The sequence below is a fragment of the Carassius carassius genome, chromosome 12 (assembly GCF_963082965.1).
Source record: "Carassius carassius chromosome 12, fCarCar2.1, whole genome shotgun sequence".
Lineage (NCBI taxonomy): Eukaryota > Metazoa > Chordata > Actinopteri > Cypriniformes > Cyprinidae > Carassius > Carassius carassius.
In genome coordinates this window covers 20,031,571-20,054,103 of record NC_081766.1, presented here as the reverse complement: position 1 = coordinate 20,054,103, position 22,533 = coordinate 20,031,571, and positions in this window count along the sequence as shown.

The window sequence follows — 22,533 nt, the reverse complement described above, 5'->3', positions numbered from 1 at the left end:
GATGATCCCCAGCAAATCCATCAATCAGTTTTGTGTGATCATAATTCCCACCTGAACTAACACAGATTAAACATTATGTTAATAAATATACAATTACAATAGTAAATGGTTTATTTGTGTTCGATGCATTTTGGGGTATTTTTCAAAGAATGAAGTAGAAATGCTTAATTGGTGTAGTTTATTCTATTAAAAGCTACACAAAATACATTTGCGTCATATTATTATAAAATAAACTTTAGGTTGCAATAGAATGCTATGACAAACACTCAAAGTTTTGAGGAGAAACATTTTATTAATCTCATACCTTTGTCATGCTTCCATCATTGTGAAAAGCCCTGCATGTATTAAAGGTGCCTGATGACACATCTATGTATATCACAAAGCATGAGCACTGACAGCAAAAGCCCAGGTTCCAGTGTTTTAGGCAATGTTTTATAAATACTTTTATTTTTGGTGTTTTAAATGACCTGTTGGTTTAGAAGCAACATCCAGGAAATGTTTTTTTTTTTGTTTGTTTGTTTTTTTCATCTGACTTCACAGACCTATAGTTTAAAAATGCCAAACCTTGACTTTTGAAAAATGTCACCGAGTGTAGAGTTCACACTTTTGTAATGTGGACTTTGAAAGTATCTTGGCTTGCATATCCAAATGCATAAAATGCAGTTTATAATAATAATATTTATATTCTTTAATACTTCAACACAAAAATAATTATTTTCTAAGTAAAAAACATGCATGTATGTGAGTGAGTGAGTGAGTGAGTGAGTGAGTGAGTGAGTGAGTGAGTGGGGGTGTGTATGTGAGAAAGGGTGTGAAAGTCTGCACACAAAGCCATTGAATGTGCTCATTATGATCCTGCCCAGAGTGGCTCTCCTCCTGCTCTGCTCATCCTCTAAACACAGTGACCTCATTCCTCAGCCTGCCCAACCTCCCTGCTAATGACTGCAGCTCGGCATTCTGGGAGACTGTGGACCACTGCGTTGCACTCATCACTATCATGTCATCAGCTTTTAATGAGTCATTTTTGCTCTGTTTGGAGAAATGACACCATTCTTTTCTGACAGCTCTCTGAGGGTCCCACCATAACTAACAGGGATAAACAGCTGTCATCTGAATCTTCTTTCATTTGAAGAACACTTCAGCACTCTGAGGTCCAATTTTCAGTTTAGTTTGTAATTATTTGAGTGCTGCAATTTGGCTGCTCACAACCATCATTATGACACTTGACTGGATGCAGACTGAATGTATAGTAAAGTCCTTAATATAATTAATATAATATTAATAATAATATAATATAATATAATATAATATAATATAATATAATATAATATAATATAATATAAAATAATATAATATAATATAATATAATATAATATAATATAATATAATATAATATAATATAATATAATATAATATAATATAATATAATATAATATAATATATAACCTTTACCTTATATTCTCATACGCAAAATTCTGTGGTATTCATTATATGGTATTCATTTGAAAGAAATCACAATGTACTTTTCAAGCAAACAATTCACAAAAATATTTTTTAGAAATAGAAAAAATAATAAGAAAAAAAAACTGAATAAAAGATGTATTGTTACACTGCAAAACATGAAGTTAATTGCCACAGTGTAAATAAAACAAAGACTGTCAAAGTACAAAATAAAATACTATTTCAGCCTCTCTTCTTTAAAATGAGGAGAGGGTCCATGTGAGACCAAAACTAACAGGGATAAACAGCTGTCATCTGAATCTTCTTTCATTTGAAGAACAATTCAGCACTCTGAGGTCCAATTTTCAGTTTAGTTTGTAATTATTTGAGTGCTGCAATTTGGCTGCTCACAACCATCATTATGACACTTGACTGGATGCAGACTGAATGTATAGTAAAGTCCTTAATATAATTAATATAATATAAATAATAATATAATATAATATAATATAATATAATATAATATAATATAATATAATATAATATAATATAATATAATATAATATAATATAATATAATATAATATAATATATAACCTTTACCTTATATTCTCATACGCAAAATTCTGTGGTATTCATTATATGGTATTCATTTGAAAGAAAGCACAATTTACTTTTCAAGCAAACAATTCACAAAAATATTTTTTAGAAATAGAAAAAATAATAAGAAAAAAAAACTGAATAAAAGATGTATTGTTACACTGCAAATCATGAAATTAATTGCCACAGTGTAAATAAAACAAAGACTGTCAAAGTACAAAATAAAATACTATTCCAGCCTCTCTTCTTTAAAATGTCACATTTAATTCAGTGTTATCGCTATTTATTTGTAATAAATTGTCAAATGTAATTTTTGAGTGAAAATTGTTTAAATTTTTTTCAGTATTTATAGTTGATGTGATGAAGTGATTATAACACAATAAAAAACATTCACAAGAAAAAAAACATCTTGCTTAAACGCATTGCAACAATTTAGTTAGTTCTTTCGAAAACATGTAGTATGATTTGTTTGCAGATGCCACTTGGTTTATTATTTTGATATGTGATGCAATGAGATTCATACCCTTTAAGTGGGAGTCCAAAAATGTCCAAATAATCTTTGCAAAAACAATATATATCATTGGTAACCAGATGGTTTGGACTGTGGACAACATTGACTGAGACTTTATAATTATCTTCCATCAACCAGCGAGCTGTATTGTTGTTAGAAACTTTGGCTTGAGTGCTTGACCATCGAGTCAGTTTGTGCTATTTGTGAAACTATGAGGCCTGTCTCTGGAAGGTTGGCTGCCATCAATGGCAATTATCCCATCCCTCAGTGCGCATGATTGCCTCTGTGGAAACCTGAGGCTGCCTAGGATTCTTGGGTGAAAAGATTAAACCAGTTGCCATCTGCCCATGTCAGGCTACTTATAATGAATGGATTTCTTTGTAAGTGCCCACAGTAGGTGCATATCAAGTCATTATAAGTTTGATCGGATGTGAGATGTTTTCTGACTTTTTATTTGGCCTTTTCCTTGTTAAGTATAACCTCTCAAGACAGTTACATTAAATTCATCGTATACAAAATAAAAACTTGGTAATTAAGGCCACGGCAAAGCACTGCAGTAGGTTTTCCTGCAATCTGTGTTTACATCACAGTAACCACAGAGGAACAAACTGTACAATGCTACAATGTAAAAGATGCATAGAGCTCTGTTTTCTACATGCAGTCCTCAGGGCTTTTTATTTTTTCATATATATTTAAAATACATTTATTTCATACTAAGTATATTTAAAATCTAAAAATACATATTTACTGACAAAATTATAATTGCAGGGTATTTTTATTAAATACATAAATATGTAAATGTAGGTGTAGTATACTTAGCATTAAATAAATGTATTTCAAACACATTTAAGTATACTTAATTTTCACTAGGGAATAGAACATGAGTTCAGAGTTATCTGTTCTTTGATGATGTTTTAAAAACTTTAGCACCAAAAAGATATTTATACATTGTTTGCGGAACGTTTCTTTTTCTGAAATATTTCAGTTGGATGCCCATCAAATATTTTTAATGTTTCTACTTGTTTCCGAATGTTCAGAGAACATTTAAAGGTAACATCCCAATGTTGTTTCCAAAATGATAGGTACATAAGGGGTAAATGGGAATTAAATTTAGGATTGGCTGCACTTTCTTTTGTCTATAATATGCTTGCATGAAAAACACTTCTGTCAAGCTCTGTTAGAAGTAGTAAAAATTATTGAATTAATCCAAAATTTGAACAGAATTCCTGCACAGTGCAAGTTTATTCTTGCTGTTCCAAGCGAGACAAATGCTATCATCTAAAAGTACATTGATGTTTTATGAAGAAATATGAACATAAAAAAGTTTTTATTAGCATATATAAAAGCCCCCCTCCTTGGCATAACGCAGTAAAGCTTCAGATCAGACTTCACCCCGATGGCTCCCGTGCTTTTGCAGGGAGAAACCTCAGTGACATTCTTGTATTAGTATAATGAAACACGTCGAGTGTATCTTGAGTGTGCTAATCAGTAGGCCACCATATGGATTTTTATTACAGAAACTTTAATTAACATTTAGCTCATCTGTGGCTTCATTAGTTGCCAGATGTCTCGCTGTATCTCTGCAGACCCGTGGTGCTTGTGTTGGCGGTTGCAGGTGTTGTGAGTCTGGGTCGTTTTCCATGCCTGCGGCTGTGAGGATGTTGTGCTGGATCTGGAGGAAACCAGCCCTCATGGTATGTTTTTCTTCTTTTCAGTCCCTTTTTATTTCTCTCTTTGTCATTAATGTACATGTGTGGATTTCATGCTGAGGGTGATAGTAATGCACAGGCTTACCTGAGCTTAAGCCCAGGGCCCTAAGCCTGAGGGAAGGATCCAGTTTTGCATGAAAAAAAGTATGACTTATTAAAATTGATCACCACAATTTATTATGTGTTAGCTACAGTGATGGATCCTGGCATAAGCAGTATATGGGCAGGCCTAGGGCAGCAGTGTTTTCTTTGGCAGTGCCCCACACAAACACACTAGCTAACTGTTTCAATACTGCAGCACCCTCTTTCGCTTCTGCTGCTTTCTGCCTGGACTATTTAAATATGAGAAGCAGTCTGACCATAAAAACACCTGTCTCATCACCTGTTAAAAGCCCAATATAATGTATAGAAGATAATTATGCTCACCTGGATGCATTTATTTGACTAATTTTTTTTTTTAAATATTATTACAATTTAAAATAAGTTTTCTATTTTAATATCTTTTAAATAATAAACAAATAAAATGAAATAAAAAATATATGTAATGTAACAAATAAACAAATAAAATGAAATAATGTAATAACACAATATAATATTTGATTAATTTGTTGTTTGCGCATTCTGCACTTGTTTTCTCAAAGTTATGTAGTTACACCAGTAGGTGGCGACAAGTGACTGTCTTTATTTTTAATGTTCGCTTAATCAAGATTTTTTTTAATTTATTAATTATTTTTTTAATAAATTGACTGACATGTCAGGTCTTTGTTAATTAATTATTTACTCAACTGATTCATTCAAAACACTGATTTATTCAGGAACAAAAGTGACCGGCTGCTTCTCAATTCTAAAAAGGCAAATAACATCGCCAAATGTCTTCCAGGAAAATTTTATCAAGTTTCATTATCTTTAACCCTGAGACACAATACAATACAATGCACAATTCATTGGCAAAACACCTTTGAAAAATCAATACAGGAAATTCTTTGACTAAAAAATGTTTTGGGGTTTTTAAGTGAATATTCTTCTCTTATAATAATATTATAGCTAATTTTGTTTTTAGTGAAATTAAGTGTTTTTTTTTTTGTTTTGTTTGTTTTTTACTTAAATTAAGTATTAACCTACATTAACATTTTGTTTTGTGTCTAAAGAAAACATTGTATGTAAAAACAAGTATATGGTCTTTGTAAAAAATAAAATCATATTACTTTATATGGATGTAAGTTTTTGTCTTTGCGTGGGAAGACAATATTTTTATTAATATTAAAGTGATAGTTAAAAATAATAATAATAATAAAAATAAAAAATCATCATTTACTTAGTCTTAATTTGTTCCAAACCTGTATGAGTTTCTTTCTTCTGAAAACAGTTAATGGTAGCCAGTGACTTCCATGGCATAGTATAGAAATAACAATAATTTCTCACAGTGTCTGGGTTGTGTCCCTGGGTTTCCACTAGATGTCCCCCTTTCTCACGGTGTCTGTCACCTTATCACTTCCTGTTCCCTTATTTGGTCACCTTCCTCCTTGTTGAGTAATTGATTGTTCCCCACCTGTCTCCTGTTCCCTCATTATCCGTCTGTGTATTTATACCCGATCTGTCTGAGTCATGTCATGGAGTCCTTGTTTAATGTTGATGTTAATTCATGTCCGTCATCTTGCCTTGCCTTGCCTTGCCTTCGTGTTTTGTTTATGTTTGGATTTGTTGGATATCGACCCCTGCCTGGACTGTTTATTCTTTGGATTGCCCCTTTAATAAATACATACCCGCAATTGGTTCTCTCTCCTGTGTGTTCTGTAACACCGATCGTGACAGAAGGACTCCGTCACTGCAAGAGCCAGCGGTATGTCGGCTTATGTCTCCTCCCCAGCCACAGTGCAGGAGAGGAATGGATTTGAAGGAACTTGCCTGGTGGTTTTCCGGGGAACCAGAGGAGGTCACCGAGGAGGGAGTGGTCGAGAGGATACTCAGCACCGCTCTCAACCAGGGCCGCCCTTTGACCCGGGGCTCATGTGGGATGGATTAGAGCCACCGTCTCACCATGGCGGACGGAGAGGAGAGAGGAAGCGCACGTCCGCCACGGTGGCGTCACTGCCCATGATGGCCGCTAGTCCAGCGCCACGAGGCAGGATGGGCGCCAACACAGCACCACAACACAAGGCGATCACCAGTCCAGTGCCACGAGGCAAGATGGCCGCCAGCTCAGCGCCAACGCCCAAGATGGCCGCTAACACGTTCTTGGATTACTTTTCCACACTGTCAAGGATCTTAGAGATTCCCAAGACTGTTCACGTCACAGCTGCTGAGCCAGCGCCACAGCCCAAGATGGTCGCCAGCCCAGCACCACAGCACAAGATGGCCGCTAGTCCAGCGCCACCGCACAAGATGGCCGCCAGACCAGCACTACAACGCAAAATGGCCGCTAACCCGGAGTCATGGCCCAAGATGGCCGCCAATCCAGCGCCACAGCACAAGATGGTCACTCACCCAGCGCCAATGCCCAAGTTGGCCACCTATCCAGAACCAAGGTCCAAGATGGCCGCCCGTCCCGAGTCATGGCCCAAGAGTGCCATCAATCCAGCGCCACAGGCCAAGATGGCCGTCAATCCAGCACCACAGCACAGGATGGCTGCCAGCCCAGTGCCACAGCACCAGATGGCCACCTGTCCAGAGTCATGGCCCAAGATGGCTGCTTGCCCAACGCCGCTGCGCAGGATGACAGTCACAGCTGATCCTCTGGAGTCGAGTCAGGTTCCAGTTGACCCTCCAGAGTCGAGTCAGGTTCCAGGGAACTCTACAGAGTCGAGTCAGGTTCCAGTTGACCCTCCAGAGTCGAGTCAGGTTCCTGTTGACCCCCCAGAGTCGAGTCAGGTTCCTGTTGACCCCCCAGAGTCGAGTCAGGTTCCAGTGGACTCTCCAGAGTCGAGCCAGGTTCCAGCGAACTCTCCAGAGTCGAGTCAGGTTCCAGTTGACCCTCCAGAGTCAGGGCTAGTCACCGATGACCTTCCAGAGTCAGGGCTAGTCACCGATGACGTTCCAGAGTCAGGGCTAGTCACCGATGACGTTCCAGAGTCAGGGCTAGTCACCGATGACGTTCCAGAGTCAGGGCTAGTCACCGATGACGTTCCAGAGTCAGGGCTAGTCACCGATGACGTTCCAGAGTCAGGGCTTGTCACCGCTGACCTTCCAGAGGCAGGGCTAGTCACCGCTGACCTTCCAGAGTCAGGGCTAGTCACCGCTGACCTTCCTGAGTCAGGGCTAGTCACCGCTGACCTTCCAGAGTCAGGGCTAGTCACCGCTGACCCTCCAGAGTCAGGGCTAAATACCGCTGACCTTCCAGAGTCAGGGCTAAATACCGCTGACCTTCCAGAGTCAGGGCTAAATACCGCTGACCTTCCAGAGTCAGGGCTAAATACCGCTGACCTTCCAGAGTCAGGGCTAGTCACCGCTGACCTTCCAGAGTCAGGGCTAGTCACCGCTGACCTTCCAGAGTCAGGGCTAGTCACCGATGACCTTCCAGAGTCAGGGCTAGTCACCGATGACCTTCCAGAGTCAGGGCTAGTCACCGATGACCTTCCAGAGTCAGGGCTAGTCACCGATGACCTTCCAGAGTCAGGGCTAGTCACCGATGACCTTCCAGAGTCAGGGCTAGTCACCGATGACCTTCCAGAGTCAGGGCTAGTCACTGATGACCTTCCAGAGCCAGGGCTAGGTACCATGGACTCTCCAGAAACAAGGCTGGTCACTGTTGACCTTTCAGAGTCAAGTCACGGGTGATCTTCTAGGACTGAGTCAAGTCACCGGTGATCTTCATGAACAAAGGCAAGTCACCATTGATCTACATGAGCAAATACAAGTCACCAATGATCTTCATGTACAAGTGAAAGTCACCGATGGTCTTCATGAACAAATGCCAGTCACCAATGATCTTCGCAAGCAGAGTCAGGCCAGCACCAATCTTCTGGAGTCCAGTAAAGAAACCAGGGGATTACCAGAGTTTCGTCGTCCCGTTGGTCCAGCCGCAGGGAGGTCTGCTCCGCCTTGTGGGGCTCTCGTGCTGACCACATGGCTGTGGTGGTTTTCTGCTCTGAACTGGGGGACTTTCACCCTGACCACACTGTTGTGGTGGTCTTCTGCTCCGCCCTGGGGGGCTTCCGCCCTGACCACACGGTTGTGGTGGTCTTCCGCTCCGCCCTGGAGGACTTTGGCTTCGACCACAAGGACGTGGTGGTCTTCTGCTCTGCCAAGGGGGGCTTCATGTTGTTTTTTGTTTTTTGTTCTTGTGTTCACTCCTGTCCCTGTTCCTCTCTGTCAGTCTGACCCTCCGTCCCTCCCCCTGAACCTCCTCCGGTCCTCCTCCCTCCTGGTCTCCCTGTTTGGTGTTCACACTTCCGGTGTCTGTTCCCCATGTTTTTCTTTTCTGGCCCAACGACCCTCCCCCTGAGCCTCCACCTGTCCGCCTCCCTCCTGGTCTCTGTTTCGTGTCTGTCGTGGAGCGTCTGGGAGCCGCTCCGTAGAGCGGGGGTACTGTCACAGTGTCTGGGTTGTGTCCCTGGGTTTCCACTAGATGTCCCCCTTTCTCACGGTGTCTGTCACCTTATCACTTCCTGTTCCCTTATTTGGTCACCTTCCTCCTTGTTGATTAATTGATTGTTCCCCACCTGTCTCCTGTTCCCTCATTATCCTTCTGTGTATTTATACCCGATCTGTCTGAGTCTGTGTCACAGAGTCCTTGTTTAATGTTGATGTTAATTCATGTCCGTCATCTTGCCTTGCCTTGCCTTGCCGTGCCTTGCCTTGTCTTCGTGTTTTGTTTATGTTTGGATTTGTTGGATATCGACCCCTGCCTGGACTGTTTATTCTTTGGATTGCCCCTTTAATAAATACATACCCGCAATTGGTTCTCTCTCCTGTGTGTTCTGTAACACCGATCGTGACATAATTATAATAATAAAATATCAAATGGAACTCAGTGGCTACCATTTGGTTACCAACAATCTTCAAGATGTCTTCTTTTGTGTTTATCAGAAGAAAGAAATTAATACAGGTTTGGAATAAGTAATAATAAGTAATAAGTAATAATAATATAAGTAATACTTATAAGTACTTATAAGTATTACTTATAAGTAATAAGTAATAAGTGGATCACTTTAAACCAAACCGTAAATATAATTGGAGAAAAACTAATAAATAGGCTATAAATCTTTTTCAGTGTATGAGCATCTCCCCAACTTCTGTATGCTGCGTTCTACCCGACATCGTCTCATGGCAGTTGCTCTCACTCGCAATCACACCTCAGGAACATCAGATCCACGTCGCCAGCGCTTTTGGAAGGGGAATTGAGTTCAGCGCTTTGTTTTCTCAAGTGGAAGATGGAACGGTCATATGCTATCAATGGATGAATTATGACAAAAAGCCTCTGGTCGCAATGGAAATGGCAGAGCTTCCCATCAGTGCGGTCTCAGTGGTATTTGCACTATATGTGTCAGAGAGGTCACAGATGTGGCGCGGGCTGGATGCTTCTGAGAGCTTACTCAAGCAAACACAATTTAGCATGGTGTCGGGGGCAGTGGCACAAAGCTGGCTGGATTAAGGGGCTGTCACACTCTGTCTCCCGCAACAGGATAACAAGCAGTGCTCAAGCAGTGCTTCCCCCGGGGGGTAACAGTGACCTGCCTCTTGTTGTGGGGGCCACAGAAGTATGTGCAAATGTGCACACACACAACTACACATCAGCTCTTTTTATATTAATCATTGCACATTCAATCACCCAGGGAGCATTACACACATCTTTATTTCTCTGCGATTCTCTGGTGTATTGTATGTGTGGAAATCATTATGTTGTGCACAGAGATGCAATCGCTCTGTTGTTGTTCTAATGAGAAGCCTATTTAACACCACTGGAGTTTATTTGACCTAACAATGCTACAGTATGCCTGACATGCAATTAGGGCCACTCGTCCTATGGGCGATATAAGCAGTTGCCACATTATAACAAATATAAAGAGCAAGAAATACACGAACAGCAGTATAATTGCAGCAAATACTAAACCTGTATAATTTATTCATGCTGCAGTGTATTGCTGGAAACACAGACATTAGTCTCAGGTTTTCATGAAAATAAAAACTTGTTTTATGACTTGACTCTGTGGTGTGCATATTCTAAAGGAGATGAAAAGATGAAACATTGAAAATTGTCACAAGTAGGGTACGTTTTCATATTCTTGTATTGAGCCTCGCAGACCAATAGGCCAACTCTGTTCTTTTACAACGGCTTTATACTCAATGAAGTTTCAGACTCAGAGGAAAACAGCTACAAACGTGTATTCCAACACGAATTCAATGGAATTCGTCTTGGAATAACCTTCTTCAGTGGATGGCAACTTGTTTGGTACAAATGCTTCTTTTTTAAACAAGGACAGATGGGGAGTCATTAATGTGAGCCCACGTCCATTAGGCATCATATGCCGCTGAGCTCAGTTCATGTGTGTGCGGTGAAGCTGTCTGCCCCTCCACACTTGCCCTCTGTGACACCTTGTCAGGTTACAATGCACTTAAAATGAATTTGTGCGGCAGAATGAAGAACCCAGGTTCCTGTTTGTGAAGAACCAGTCTCCAGAGACGTAGGCAGAGGTGAAGAGGTTAATGAGATTTATTTGTACAACATTTTTTTTTAGCTGAATGTCTCCATGGAAACTGCCTTAGTGTCACGCACTCATGGAGATAAAGATGTGTTTACATGTTGTAAATTATGAGACAAGACATGCCTCACCTAACTTAAAAAAATGTGCAAGAAAGTATTTGTGGAACATTGTTAAATTCATCATTTTGTCATTTGTGCAGAGGCCACAAGGACACGACTAACACAATCTGGAATACATATATATACCATAAAAAAGCAAGCCTTGGGGATTTAAAATGTATTTTTAATAGGCATCAGTCACATCAATTATTATCTGTCATGATGATATGACAGTGTGTGGGTCTTCACGGATAAATGGTTCTGATATTTTTTTACTTTTGAGCATAGCTGGAAAGAGATCCATCTGGGACTTTGTTTAAGTTTGAAGGTGTTTTGTTTAATATTGTTTATTGTATATTATTAATATCTTTCTGAAATCTTCAAAATACTTCAAACTGTCCCTACTTTTATGCATTTGGTATATGCTGTAATCCAAAATGAATAATATTTCCATGTTAGAGACAGTCATCAAAAAGTGAAAGTGAAAGTAAACTGACATACAGCCAAGTATGTTAACCCATACTCAGAATTCATTTTCTGCATTTAACCCATCAGTGAACACACACCCGGAGCAGTGGGCAGCCATTTATGCTGCAGCGCCCGTGGAGCAGTTGGGGGTTCGGTGCCTTGCACAAGGGCACCTCAGTCGTGGTATTGACTGCCCGAGACTCGAACCCACAACAGTTTTGGATTAGACAATACAAACGTTTGTAAATACTGTACAAACAGTAATATTGTGAAATATTTTTTCAGTTTCAAATAACAGTAGTCTGTAATACTGTATAATATATTCCTGTGGTTGCAAAGCTGAATTTTCAGCAGCCATTACTCAGAAATTATTATGGTCATTTGTTGCTCAGGAACCTTTTCTTATTATTAAAAATGTTAAAAACAGTTAATGTTTTTGTGTAAACCAGGATACTTTTTTTCAGGATTTCTGGATGAATAGAAAGCTCAAAAGAACAGCATTTACTGGAAACAGAAATACTTATACAATGTATATTTAGTGTCACTTTTGATCAGTCCTTGCTGAATAAACATATTAATTGTTTAAAAAAAAATTATCTTTCTGACCCCAAGCATTATTAAATGCTCGTGACATAGCAGCGTACCGTTTGAGCTATGGCTTTTAGACTAAACACTCTCCATGCTGAACTTGAAATGATCGCATTTAATTGATTTTTGCATGGAATTACACCTCAAGAATCACTTCCATTTGTAAGAGAACACAAGGAAACATACAAACACTACAAACAGTGTCCTTTCACTTTACTTGTCTGATGATATAGAAATATTATCTCAATTACCCCCAAGTACAGTATTTTGTTTGTGCCTAAAAAAATAAAAAATAAAATCATTTTATCCTGTCTTCTACTGTATTTTAAGACTCATCCATCAAGCAGGGTCAGGAGCCCAGTGGACACAGCCTATTACAGCAGAGCAGTGCATGGCAGGCCAGCGGAGGAAATCTCAACACTACTGTCCTGTCTGCAAAATGAGCAGAGGTGGAAAGTAACGAATTACATTTACTCACGTTACTGTAATTGAGTAGCTTTTTTGTGTACTAATACTTTTTAAAGTAATTTTTTAAATCTGTAATTTTACTTTTACTTAAGTATATTTTGTTTATAGTATTGTACTTCGCTACATTTTAAAACACATTAATTACTGAGTAAAAAAAAAAAAAAAAAATCTCTCCCTGGAAACTACGGCAGTAAATAATGGGCAGGAGGGCAAACTGGCGCTAAAATCACAAGAAAGATGCAGACGGTCAAAACAGGCGTTAGTGGTGCAGACACCGCTGAAAACGAAATCCCGTCATATTCTGAAGTTGAACTCGAAGAAAATGAAGTGAACCCCTGGCCATATGTATGCTCTATTATGCAGTGTAAGCTGTACTTGCCTAGGAAGACCAAACTAGCAGCTTATAAAATCTCGACAAGACATCAACCCTTCGCAAAATGTAGAGGTAAGCTAAATAATTGAATCGTTGCATTGGTGGTTAAAATGAAGCTTTGACATTTTAGCAAGATGTTTTGCACAAATTAGCCAAAAAGACAGTGGTGAGGAGTGTGCTATATATATATCGTCTGCGATAATATCATATTTTTTGTTTTAATGATGTGCGCGCGCATTTATAGTGCGTTCTTTCACTGTGTGATTCAGTCTCCTAAAATGCATTTAGAATGATCACAAAATTGAAGATATAGGGGCAGAAAATTCACATATTTATATAATTTCATATATTAAATCAAAATCACACAAAGAATGCCGTCTTTTCCTCAAAAAAATCATCATGAATATATACATACATACATACATATATCAGTTCAGTAAACAAGTTAATTAAGAGACTTGCGTTTTAGACACCATATTGCCTTTTTAGCTCTATTTCTACAACAGAAAATTATTCCAAACACAGCCACCAAATCACAGTTTTGCATCTCTGAGCAACGTGACAGTGTTTCGTTCCTGAATGAATCAACCGTTTAAATGATTTGGTTCAATCGCAATGACTCACTTATTAACAGTGACTTGCTGACACATACTGGCCATTTTAATTTCACATTTAAAGTATCTTTTGATTTTTTTTAAATAATGAATTTCTTATCATTTCAAATGAGTATTCAACATTTTATGTCTTGTATATCAAAACATTATTCATGCATTTGTAACTGCAGGTTAAATGCATTCTTGTCCTGCACTAAACAGTGTAATACATCTAAATGCCACTTCCAATGAATCTTCTGCATTTCCTCTGCATTAAAAGATGAGTTTGTTGATACTGATTTGCCTGGTAACAGCCCAAATGTTTTATTATTCTAAATAACCGATTCCTTTAATTAAAAACAACTAGTTTGAGATTAATAGACCTATCCCAGGGGTGTCAAACTGGAGGGCCATAGCCCTGCAGAGTTTAGTTCTAACACTGCTCCAGCACATATATCATGTAGTTTTCAAATAAACCTAAATGATTAGATTAGCTGGATCAGGTGTGTTTAATTAGGGTTAAATCTAAACTGTGCAGGACTGTGGCCCTCCAGGAACTGAGTTTGACACCCTTGGCCTGTCCCATTTTTGACTCCCTCCCACTGTTAAAATGTAACTAAGTAATTTTTACTCTGAGTAAATTTTAAATGAGCTACTTTTTACTTTTACTTGAGTTGATTTTTAGACTGGTACTTTTACTTGTACTTAAGTAAAATTTCATTAATGTAATGGTACTTTTACTTGAGTTGAATATTTTTGTACTCTTTCCACCTCTGAAAATGAGGTGGTGGCCTGCTGAAGGAAGCAGGGCGGAAATGTGAAGTGCCCTGACATTTCAACTGACACGTCTGAAATCACAAGCCGTCACTCCCAAAGGCCACTCGGCTCAACAAGACTGAGTGTGATATCTGTGTACTCACCTGGTAATGGCACTTCCTTTTTTTTTTTTTATACATCAACAGATGTTTTATTACAATAGAAAGGGAATGTATATGTCAGAAGTAGTTAACCATAAACATCTGTGTATTTTACTTTTCTCTCCTCAAAATCAGCACAGTGCTGGTGATAGACCAAAGCTGGGGTGTTGTTGTCTTAAAGGTCACACAGAAAAATAAAGTAAGAGAACAAAGATGTTCAAGCATCTAATTGAAATAAAGAATTTATTAATTTAATCAGCATTAAGAGAACCTCAGTATGGGCCACAGAAGAATGACGGCACAGAATTTAACTTAATCTTTAAAGGGAACTATTAAGCTTTTATTGAGCATTCTAATGAGATCTCTAATTAACATCTATAAGTAATTTCCAGGCTTGATATAATTTGATTCAAGTAAAAGTTCAAAGTAATCAAAAATTGATTGGTACTACTAAGTCCTTGTCAAGTTTCCAAACAGTGAAAAAACTGATATCATTATGTTTCAGATGGAATACTAAATTACCGTATTTTCCGCACTATAAGGTGCACCGGATTATAAGGCGCACCTTCAATGAATGGCCTATTTTAGAACTGTTTTCATATATAGGGCGCACCGGATTATAAAGCGAATAGAATAGAAGATACTGCAGTCAAACGTTTGACTGGGTTTGCGTTATGCATCCACTAGATGGAGCTGTGCTAAAGGGAATGTCAACATTTTGACAGAGCGCCTTGATCCATATATGAGGCGCTCCGGATTATAAGGCGCGCTGTCGTTTTTTGAGAAAATTAAAGGCTTTTAAGTGCGCCTTATAGTGCGGAAAATACGGTAAGTCAAAGTAAAACTGAAAAGAAAATGAAAGATATAGACAAATTTGTCATATTTTATTAAGTATTTTATACTTTTATATATTTGAAATATTAAAATAAAAAAAATAAAAAAAACATGACAAAATGGCTAATTACTACAGAAGTTCTAATGCAGAAGTCCATGCATTATCATTTTTTTCCTTCTTGTTTTCTCGTTATAATGATTTAATTTTCTCGTTATCTCGACATGACGAAAGTCGTTTTCTCGTTATAACGACTTAATTTTCTCGTTATCTCAACATAACGAAAGTTTGTTTTCTCGTTATAACGACATGACAGTTTTACTGTTGCTATAGTAACGAACTAAACTTTGACAGGCATCTGATGGACAATCATGCAGGCACTCTTACTGTAGCCTATATTTCTGCAAATTTTGCTTCGTCTAGGTAATAACGTCTACAATACATAAATAAAGGCTGATCAATCACTGTTGATTTTTCCTCGTTATGTCGAGATAACGAGAAAATTAAGTCATTATAACGAGAAAACAAGAAGAAAAAAAAATTATAATGCATGGCCGCTTAGAACTTCCGTAAATTACTAATGAAAACTGAAAATATAAAAATGAAAGCTAATTCAAATGATTAAATACAGTAATATAGACAATACTAAAATATCACTAAAATAAATGTAATTTTCTCACCATCAAAGTATGACTTTTCATAGAAAACTAAATATAATATTGAAAAATGTTTTTTGGGGGTTCCAATATACAGTCTTATAAACGTCATTGACATGCACTGGATGAAACTCCTAGGTGGCATGTAATTTTCACAACTCACAATTTCCAAAACTGTTTTATGGAGATTTTGTCTATACTGAACGTTTTTTAGAAAGTTGTTTTGTCAGCTGAACAATTGAGATGCTGTTAAACTACTGATCTATTGAACACACTGTCCTTCTATCCTTCACAGCCTCATATTCACTCTGTCATGAATGAAATATGCACTACTCTGATTAAGGTCTACATTCTTTGGACCAATGTTCATAAATGTGTTCTTTTTTATATATATATATATATATATATATATATATATATATATATATATATATAACTCTATTTAGTAACCACATAACATATATATTATGAAACAGAAAATATATTGTATACACAGCTGTAATGCTTCCACAAAGGTGATGCACTAATAACCAGTCTTGTATTGATCAAATGAGATTGAAAACAGCTAACATCGGGGTTTCAATTACAAGCATGGGCAAACTGATCCAAATGGAGAATACAAGGAGGAATAAAAGTTTTATTACAAAAGAAAGTCAGATTCAAGGTTGCAGGCGAAGATATTAACCATTGAGAGAGGGTAAAAACATTCTCTATTAATATGAAATTAATATTGACAAAAGGGGCTGTAACACAAAGACTCGGGCTTGAAAATGGTCTTTTTTATGGTCCTGTTTTTGTCATTATTCTGGGTGCATACAGGCCTTCTGTGAATGTTGTAAAAGGCTTTAATCAACAGAGGCAAACAGATTGTAGTGATTACAGAGGGGTCAGCAGGATCACCGTATCGAACAGTTCACCTGAGTTCAAGCTAAATGAGATGCACAGCGCTGTTTGAATAATTATGGAAACACTATATCAGGTAACCATGGCAGATCGAGCCCTGCAGCAAAACTTATGTTAACCACAGAGTCATGTATATTCACACTGTGACCTCTTAACAATAAAATTAGCTTAGTTTCTGCAAGGTTCACAGAAATAGTGGACACCCGCAAGGACTGGCAGTTTTTCACAGACGGCCGAACTGTTGTCGGACAAGCAGAGGAGGGTTAGGTAAAGGTTATATGAAACACTATAGCCAGAAGGCCCACTTCTCTCATCAATAATCTGATTCAGTGACAAAGGACTGCAAGCTCCCAATTCAGTTGGTGACCAAGGCCCCAGAGGCAACAGTCACATGTGCTGGCTATTGGAAATCAATACAGGGTATATAATGATGCTCAGGCCAAGCTGTTACATTTGGTGCAGAAATGCGTAATAAACATCTTTTCATCTGTGGTTAGTTGAAGTCGGCTGGCCCCCTCTGTCCAGAGTATGATTGCATTTTCCCCGTCGTCTCTCAGAACAGTGAAGTGTGATGATCTTAAGGCAATCTGCAACAACGTTTAAAGGGTCACTACTGCTACTGTTGAGCTGAATAGAAAGGGTCTCTCAAGTTGATATTTGAGCACCGAGGTGTGCACACTTTTTTCACTTGTTTTAAAGGTATAGTTCACATTAAAAAAAAAAAAAATTGCTGAAAAAGTACTCACCCTCAGGTCATCCAAGATGTAGATGAGTTTGTTTCTTCATCGTAAGAGATTTTGAGAAATGTATTTATTGCATCAGCTGCCAATGGACCAATGGATCCTCTGCAGTGAATGAGTGCAGTCAGAACGAGAGTTCGAACAGCTAATGAAAACACAAAAATCATAATAATTCACAAGGAATTGATTTGGCTCCAGTCCATCAGTTAACGTCTTGTGAAGTGAAAAACTGTGTGTTTATAAGATGTGTGTTTTATTAGAAAAAAAATCCATCATTACGGGGTTTTAACTTTAAAATGTTGCTTCTAGCCAAAATATAAGTTCATTATAACACTCCCTTCAGTAAAAAAAATTCCATGCCCTGTTGTTATCACACATCAAAATGCAGTGTTGTAATGTAACGAGGTAAAAATTCTTCGTTACAGTACTTTAGTATTTTACTCCACTACAATTCCTAATTAAAATGTTTACTTTTACTCCAATACATTTCCCATAAGTATATTCGTTACTTACTACAAAACAGTCAGAAGAACACAGACTGCAGGAAAGCAGGTTTGACGAATCAGTGGCCTGACGTTTGCAAGTTAGACTCCTGAAAACACTCAAACAAGTGCGCGTCGCTCACAACCGTGGATGATTTAAAGGGATAGTTCACTTTGAAACAAAATTGTGGTATGTTTTAGCTTACCTAAAGGGCATCCAAGATGTAGGTGTCTTTGTTTCCGTAGTAGTTTCAATTTTGATGTTTTTAGGTCAAACCGTTTTTTTCTGTCACTCATATAATGGAGGTCTATGTTCACCACCTCAAAGAGCATGCACAGAGAAGTCCAAATTAAACAATTCCCCATCGTAAGTACACATTGATGACCTAAGACACGAAACGAGCGGTTTGTGTGAGAAAACGAACAGTATTTATTTCGTTTTTACCTCTTATATAGTTGTACAAACACGTCCAAGTGATCTGATCACAACCATATTTATTTTAACCAGAATAACGATACACAGATCGAGAACTCAGAGCGATGGAGGAAGCATCCGCTGCAGCAACACGTCTTCAAGCCTCAGAGAGACAAAGATCTCTTCAAAATTGGTGGTGTTCTTGTAGCAAGTGTTGTGAGATGCCAACAGAAATGGAGATCATATGTTGTTACGAATGGAACATAGCAATGCCACAACTACAAGATGACGATGAGGACATTGACAGTATCCCATCACACACCTGCCTGACTGAAGATCCTGAGTTTTCTCTGCTGTTGAGCCGCAGCATTTTGCACGTTGTGTTTAGTTTGCCACGTATAAACTGGAGGCAACTTCTAAAGCCAGTGGGACTCAATGACACGCTGTCAATTGAGTGAGTAATGTGTTGTATTTTTATTATTATCGCAACGATTATAGGGTGCATTATAAACCAATTAATTACAATTACTGCATTATATTTCAGACAGTGCAGAATGGAATCGTGTGGTAAACAGTAGACAATGAGTGATGTACACATGCAAGAAATCACTTCCGGCGCTTTCCGGCGCTTGTGCAGACTAAGCCAGAACGCGCACACACGTCACACACCAGGAAGCATGTGCTCCCAAAGATCACTTGGACGTGGTTGTGTATAAGAGGTAAAAACTGCATAAATACTGTTCGTTTTCTCACACAAACCGCTCGTTTCGTGTCTTAGATCATCAATGTGTACTTACAATGGGGAATTGTTTAATTTGGACTTCTCTGTGCATGCTTTTTGAGGTGGTGACCATAGACCTCCATTATATGAGTGACAGACAAGAATGGTTTGACCTAAAAATATCAAAATTAAAACTACTGCGGAAACAAAGACACCTACATCTTGGATGCCTTTGAGGTAAGCTAAAACATACCAATATTTAATTTCAAAGTGAACCATCCCTTTAACTAAGTTAAGGCTGGGGTGTGCACAACATCGTCTGCAATGATATGGTAAGTGTCGTTGTAATGATGTGCAATCTGACGTTATCAAGTAATGTTAGTCTATATCACCAAATCATACACAGAGTGCACGTGCGCACATTAATTTATTAGGCTATTAAAATTCAATATTCCAGGCATTATAAATTGTAGACGGCAATAATTATTATTAATCATACAAAAACAAAATACCAGCAGGGTAACACAACTGACACTAACATAATAAAATAAATATTCACTAAATAACATAATATGCAGCACAAAACACCTTATAGTAAGGCAAGGCAAGGCAAGTTTATCTATATAGCACATTACACAATGGTAATTCAAAGTGCTTTACATAAAAGAAAGTAAAATAATAAAGAAGAAAAATAATAACAAAAATAAAACAAGCAATTTTGAAACTTTTAAAATGATTAAAACATTTACTTAAAATGAATTTAAAAACAGTTAGAAAATGATTTTACATTAAAAAATGTAAAAAAAAAAAATATAGTGCAATCAGGACATTCGGACATTGCACAGTGCTCATTCAATAAATGCACAGCTAAACAGATGGGTTTTGAGTCTAGATTTAAATGTGACTAATGTTTTAGCACATCTGATCTCTTCTGGAAGCTGATTCCAACTGCGGGCGGCATAGTAACTAAAGGCGGACTCCCCTTGTTTTGTGTGAACCCTTGGTATTTCTAACTGACTCGATCCTAGTGATCTGAGTGCTCTGTTAGGTTTATATTCAGTGAGAATATCTGCAATAAATTTTGGTCCTAGGTCATTTAGTGACTTATATATGAGTAAAAGTACTTTAAAATCAATCCTAAATGTAACTGAAAGCCAGTGTAAGGACCTGAGGACTGGTGTGATATGCTCAGATTTTCTGGTTCTAGTCAGAATCCTGGCAGCAGCGTTCTGGATGAGCTGCAGCTGTCTAATGGTCTTTTTGGGAAGGCCGGTGAGGAGCCCATTACAATAGTCCACCCTGCTGGTGATAAAGACATGAACAAGTTTCTGCAAGTCTTGACTGGAAACAAAACATTTCATTCTTGCAATGGTTTTTAGATGATAGTATGCTGATTTAGTTACTGTTTTGACATGACTACTGAAACTAAGGTCTGTCTCCAGAATCACACCAAGGTTCCTGACTTGATTTTTAGTTGTTTGACCCCTATAGTCAAGGTATGCATTCACCTTGAAAACTTCATCTTTGTTTCCAAATGCAATGACTTTAGTTTTTTCCCTGTTTAACTGAAGAAAGTTCTGGCACATCCAACTGTTAATTTCATCAGTGCATTGGCAGAGGGAGTCAATTGGGCTGTAGTCATTTGGAGATAAGGCTAGGTAAATCTGGGTATCATCAGCATAGCTGTGATAGGCAATTTGGTTCTTTCTCATTATTTGACTTAGTGGGAGCATATACAGGCTAAACAAGAGAGGTGCTAGAATTGAGCCTTGTGGGACTCCGCATGTCATGGATGTCCATTTAGGCTTGCTCTCCTATACTCACATAATAACCTCTCCCTTCTAAGTATGACCTGAACCATTTGAGTACCATCCCAGAAAGCCCGACCCAGTTTTCCAGTCTCTCTAGTAGTATGTTATGATCGACAGTGTCAAACGCAGCACTGAGATCTAGCAATACCAGCACCGATATTTTGCCAGAGTCCAGAGTCAATTTAAATGAATATCATTTATTATCTTAAAGAGTGCTGTCTCTGTGCTGTAATGTGGTCGGAAACCAGATTGAAAATTGCCCAGGTATCCATTTGAGTTTAAGTATTTGTTCAGCTGATTAAATTAAACTACCTTTTCTATAATTTTGCCTATAAACGGAAGATTTGATATTGGTCTATAATTGCTCAAAATGGTGTTATCAAGATTGCTCTTATTCGGAAGGGGCTTAACAACTGCAGTTTTCAGGGAGTTTGGAAATGTCCCAGAAAGAAGTGAGGCATTCACCACTTCTGAGAGATATGCTTCTAAACAGTTAAACACACTTTTGAAAAAAGATGTGGGAAGTGTGTCAAGATCGCAGGTTGACGGTTTTAGGTGCTGCACTATTTCTTCCAAAATTTAGCTATCAATTGCTTCAAAAATAGACAAAGTTTCTTTTTGATAATTGTGGCTGAATCTGTCTGACCTCTGCATTGCTTGAGGATGTGCTAATTGCCTTCCTGATATTGATGACCTTCTAAGAAAAGAAGGAAGCAAACTCACTGCATTTGCTGTCGGAGAGCATTTCACTGGGAATCTGACTTGGGGGTTTGTCTCTCAACATCAACAGTAGCAAAAAGAGTACGAGTGTTGTTAAAGTTACTGTTTATAAGGTTTGAGAAAAAAATCTGTCTAGCTGTGGCTAGTTTCACAATAAAAGCATGAAGGCTATAGTGAATTTCAAGTTTCGTCTTTCTACCACATAGCTGCGGACATAATTGATAACAAAAATAAGAATAAACAAAACTATTTAAATTATAACATATAACATATATATATATATATGTGTGTGTGTGTGTGTGTGTGTGTGTGTTTGAGTGTGTGTGTGTTATCACTCATGGACTGTGGAAGTGTAAACTTACTGTTTTTCACTATAAATTATCCATGTTGATTATAAAATTGTGTAATATACAGTTAGTCACAATTTTTACTTCCAATTGTTTTTATTATTACTATTATTATGAATAGTACGTTCCTCAAGGCTCAGTACTTTACGTTCCGTACGTTAAGTACGTTCCTCAAGGCTCAAGGACCACTTCTCTTCTCAATCTACATGACTGTCATTCAGAAGCATGGCTTTTCTTATCACTGCTACGCTGATGACACCCAACTCTACTTCTCATTCCAACCAGATGACCCGACGGTAGCTGCTCGCATTTCAGCCTGTCTGAGTGACATCTCTAGCTGGATGAATGACCATCACCTTCAGCTTAACCTTATGAAGACAGAACTCCTGGTGATTCCAGCTAACCCATTGCTTCATCACAACTTCTCTATACAGCTGGGTTCATCAACCATTACTCCTTCGAGGACAGCCAGAAACCTAGGAGTTGTGATGGATCATCAGT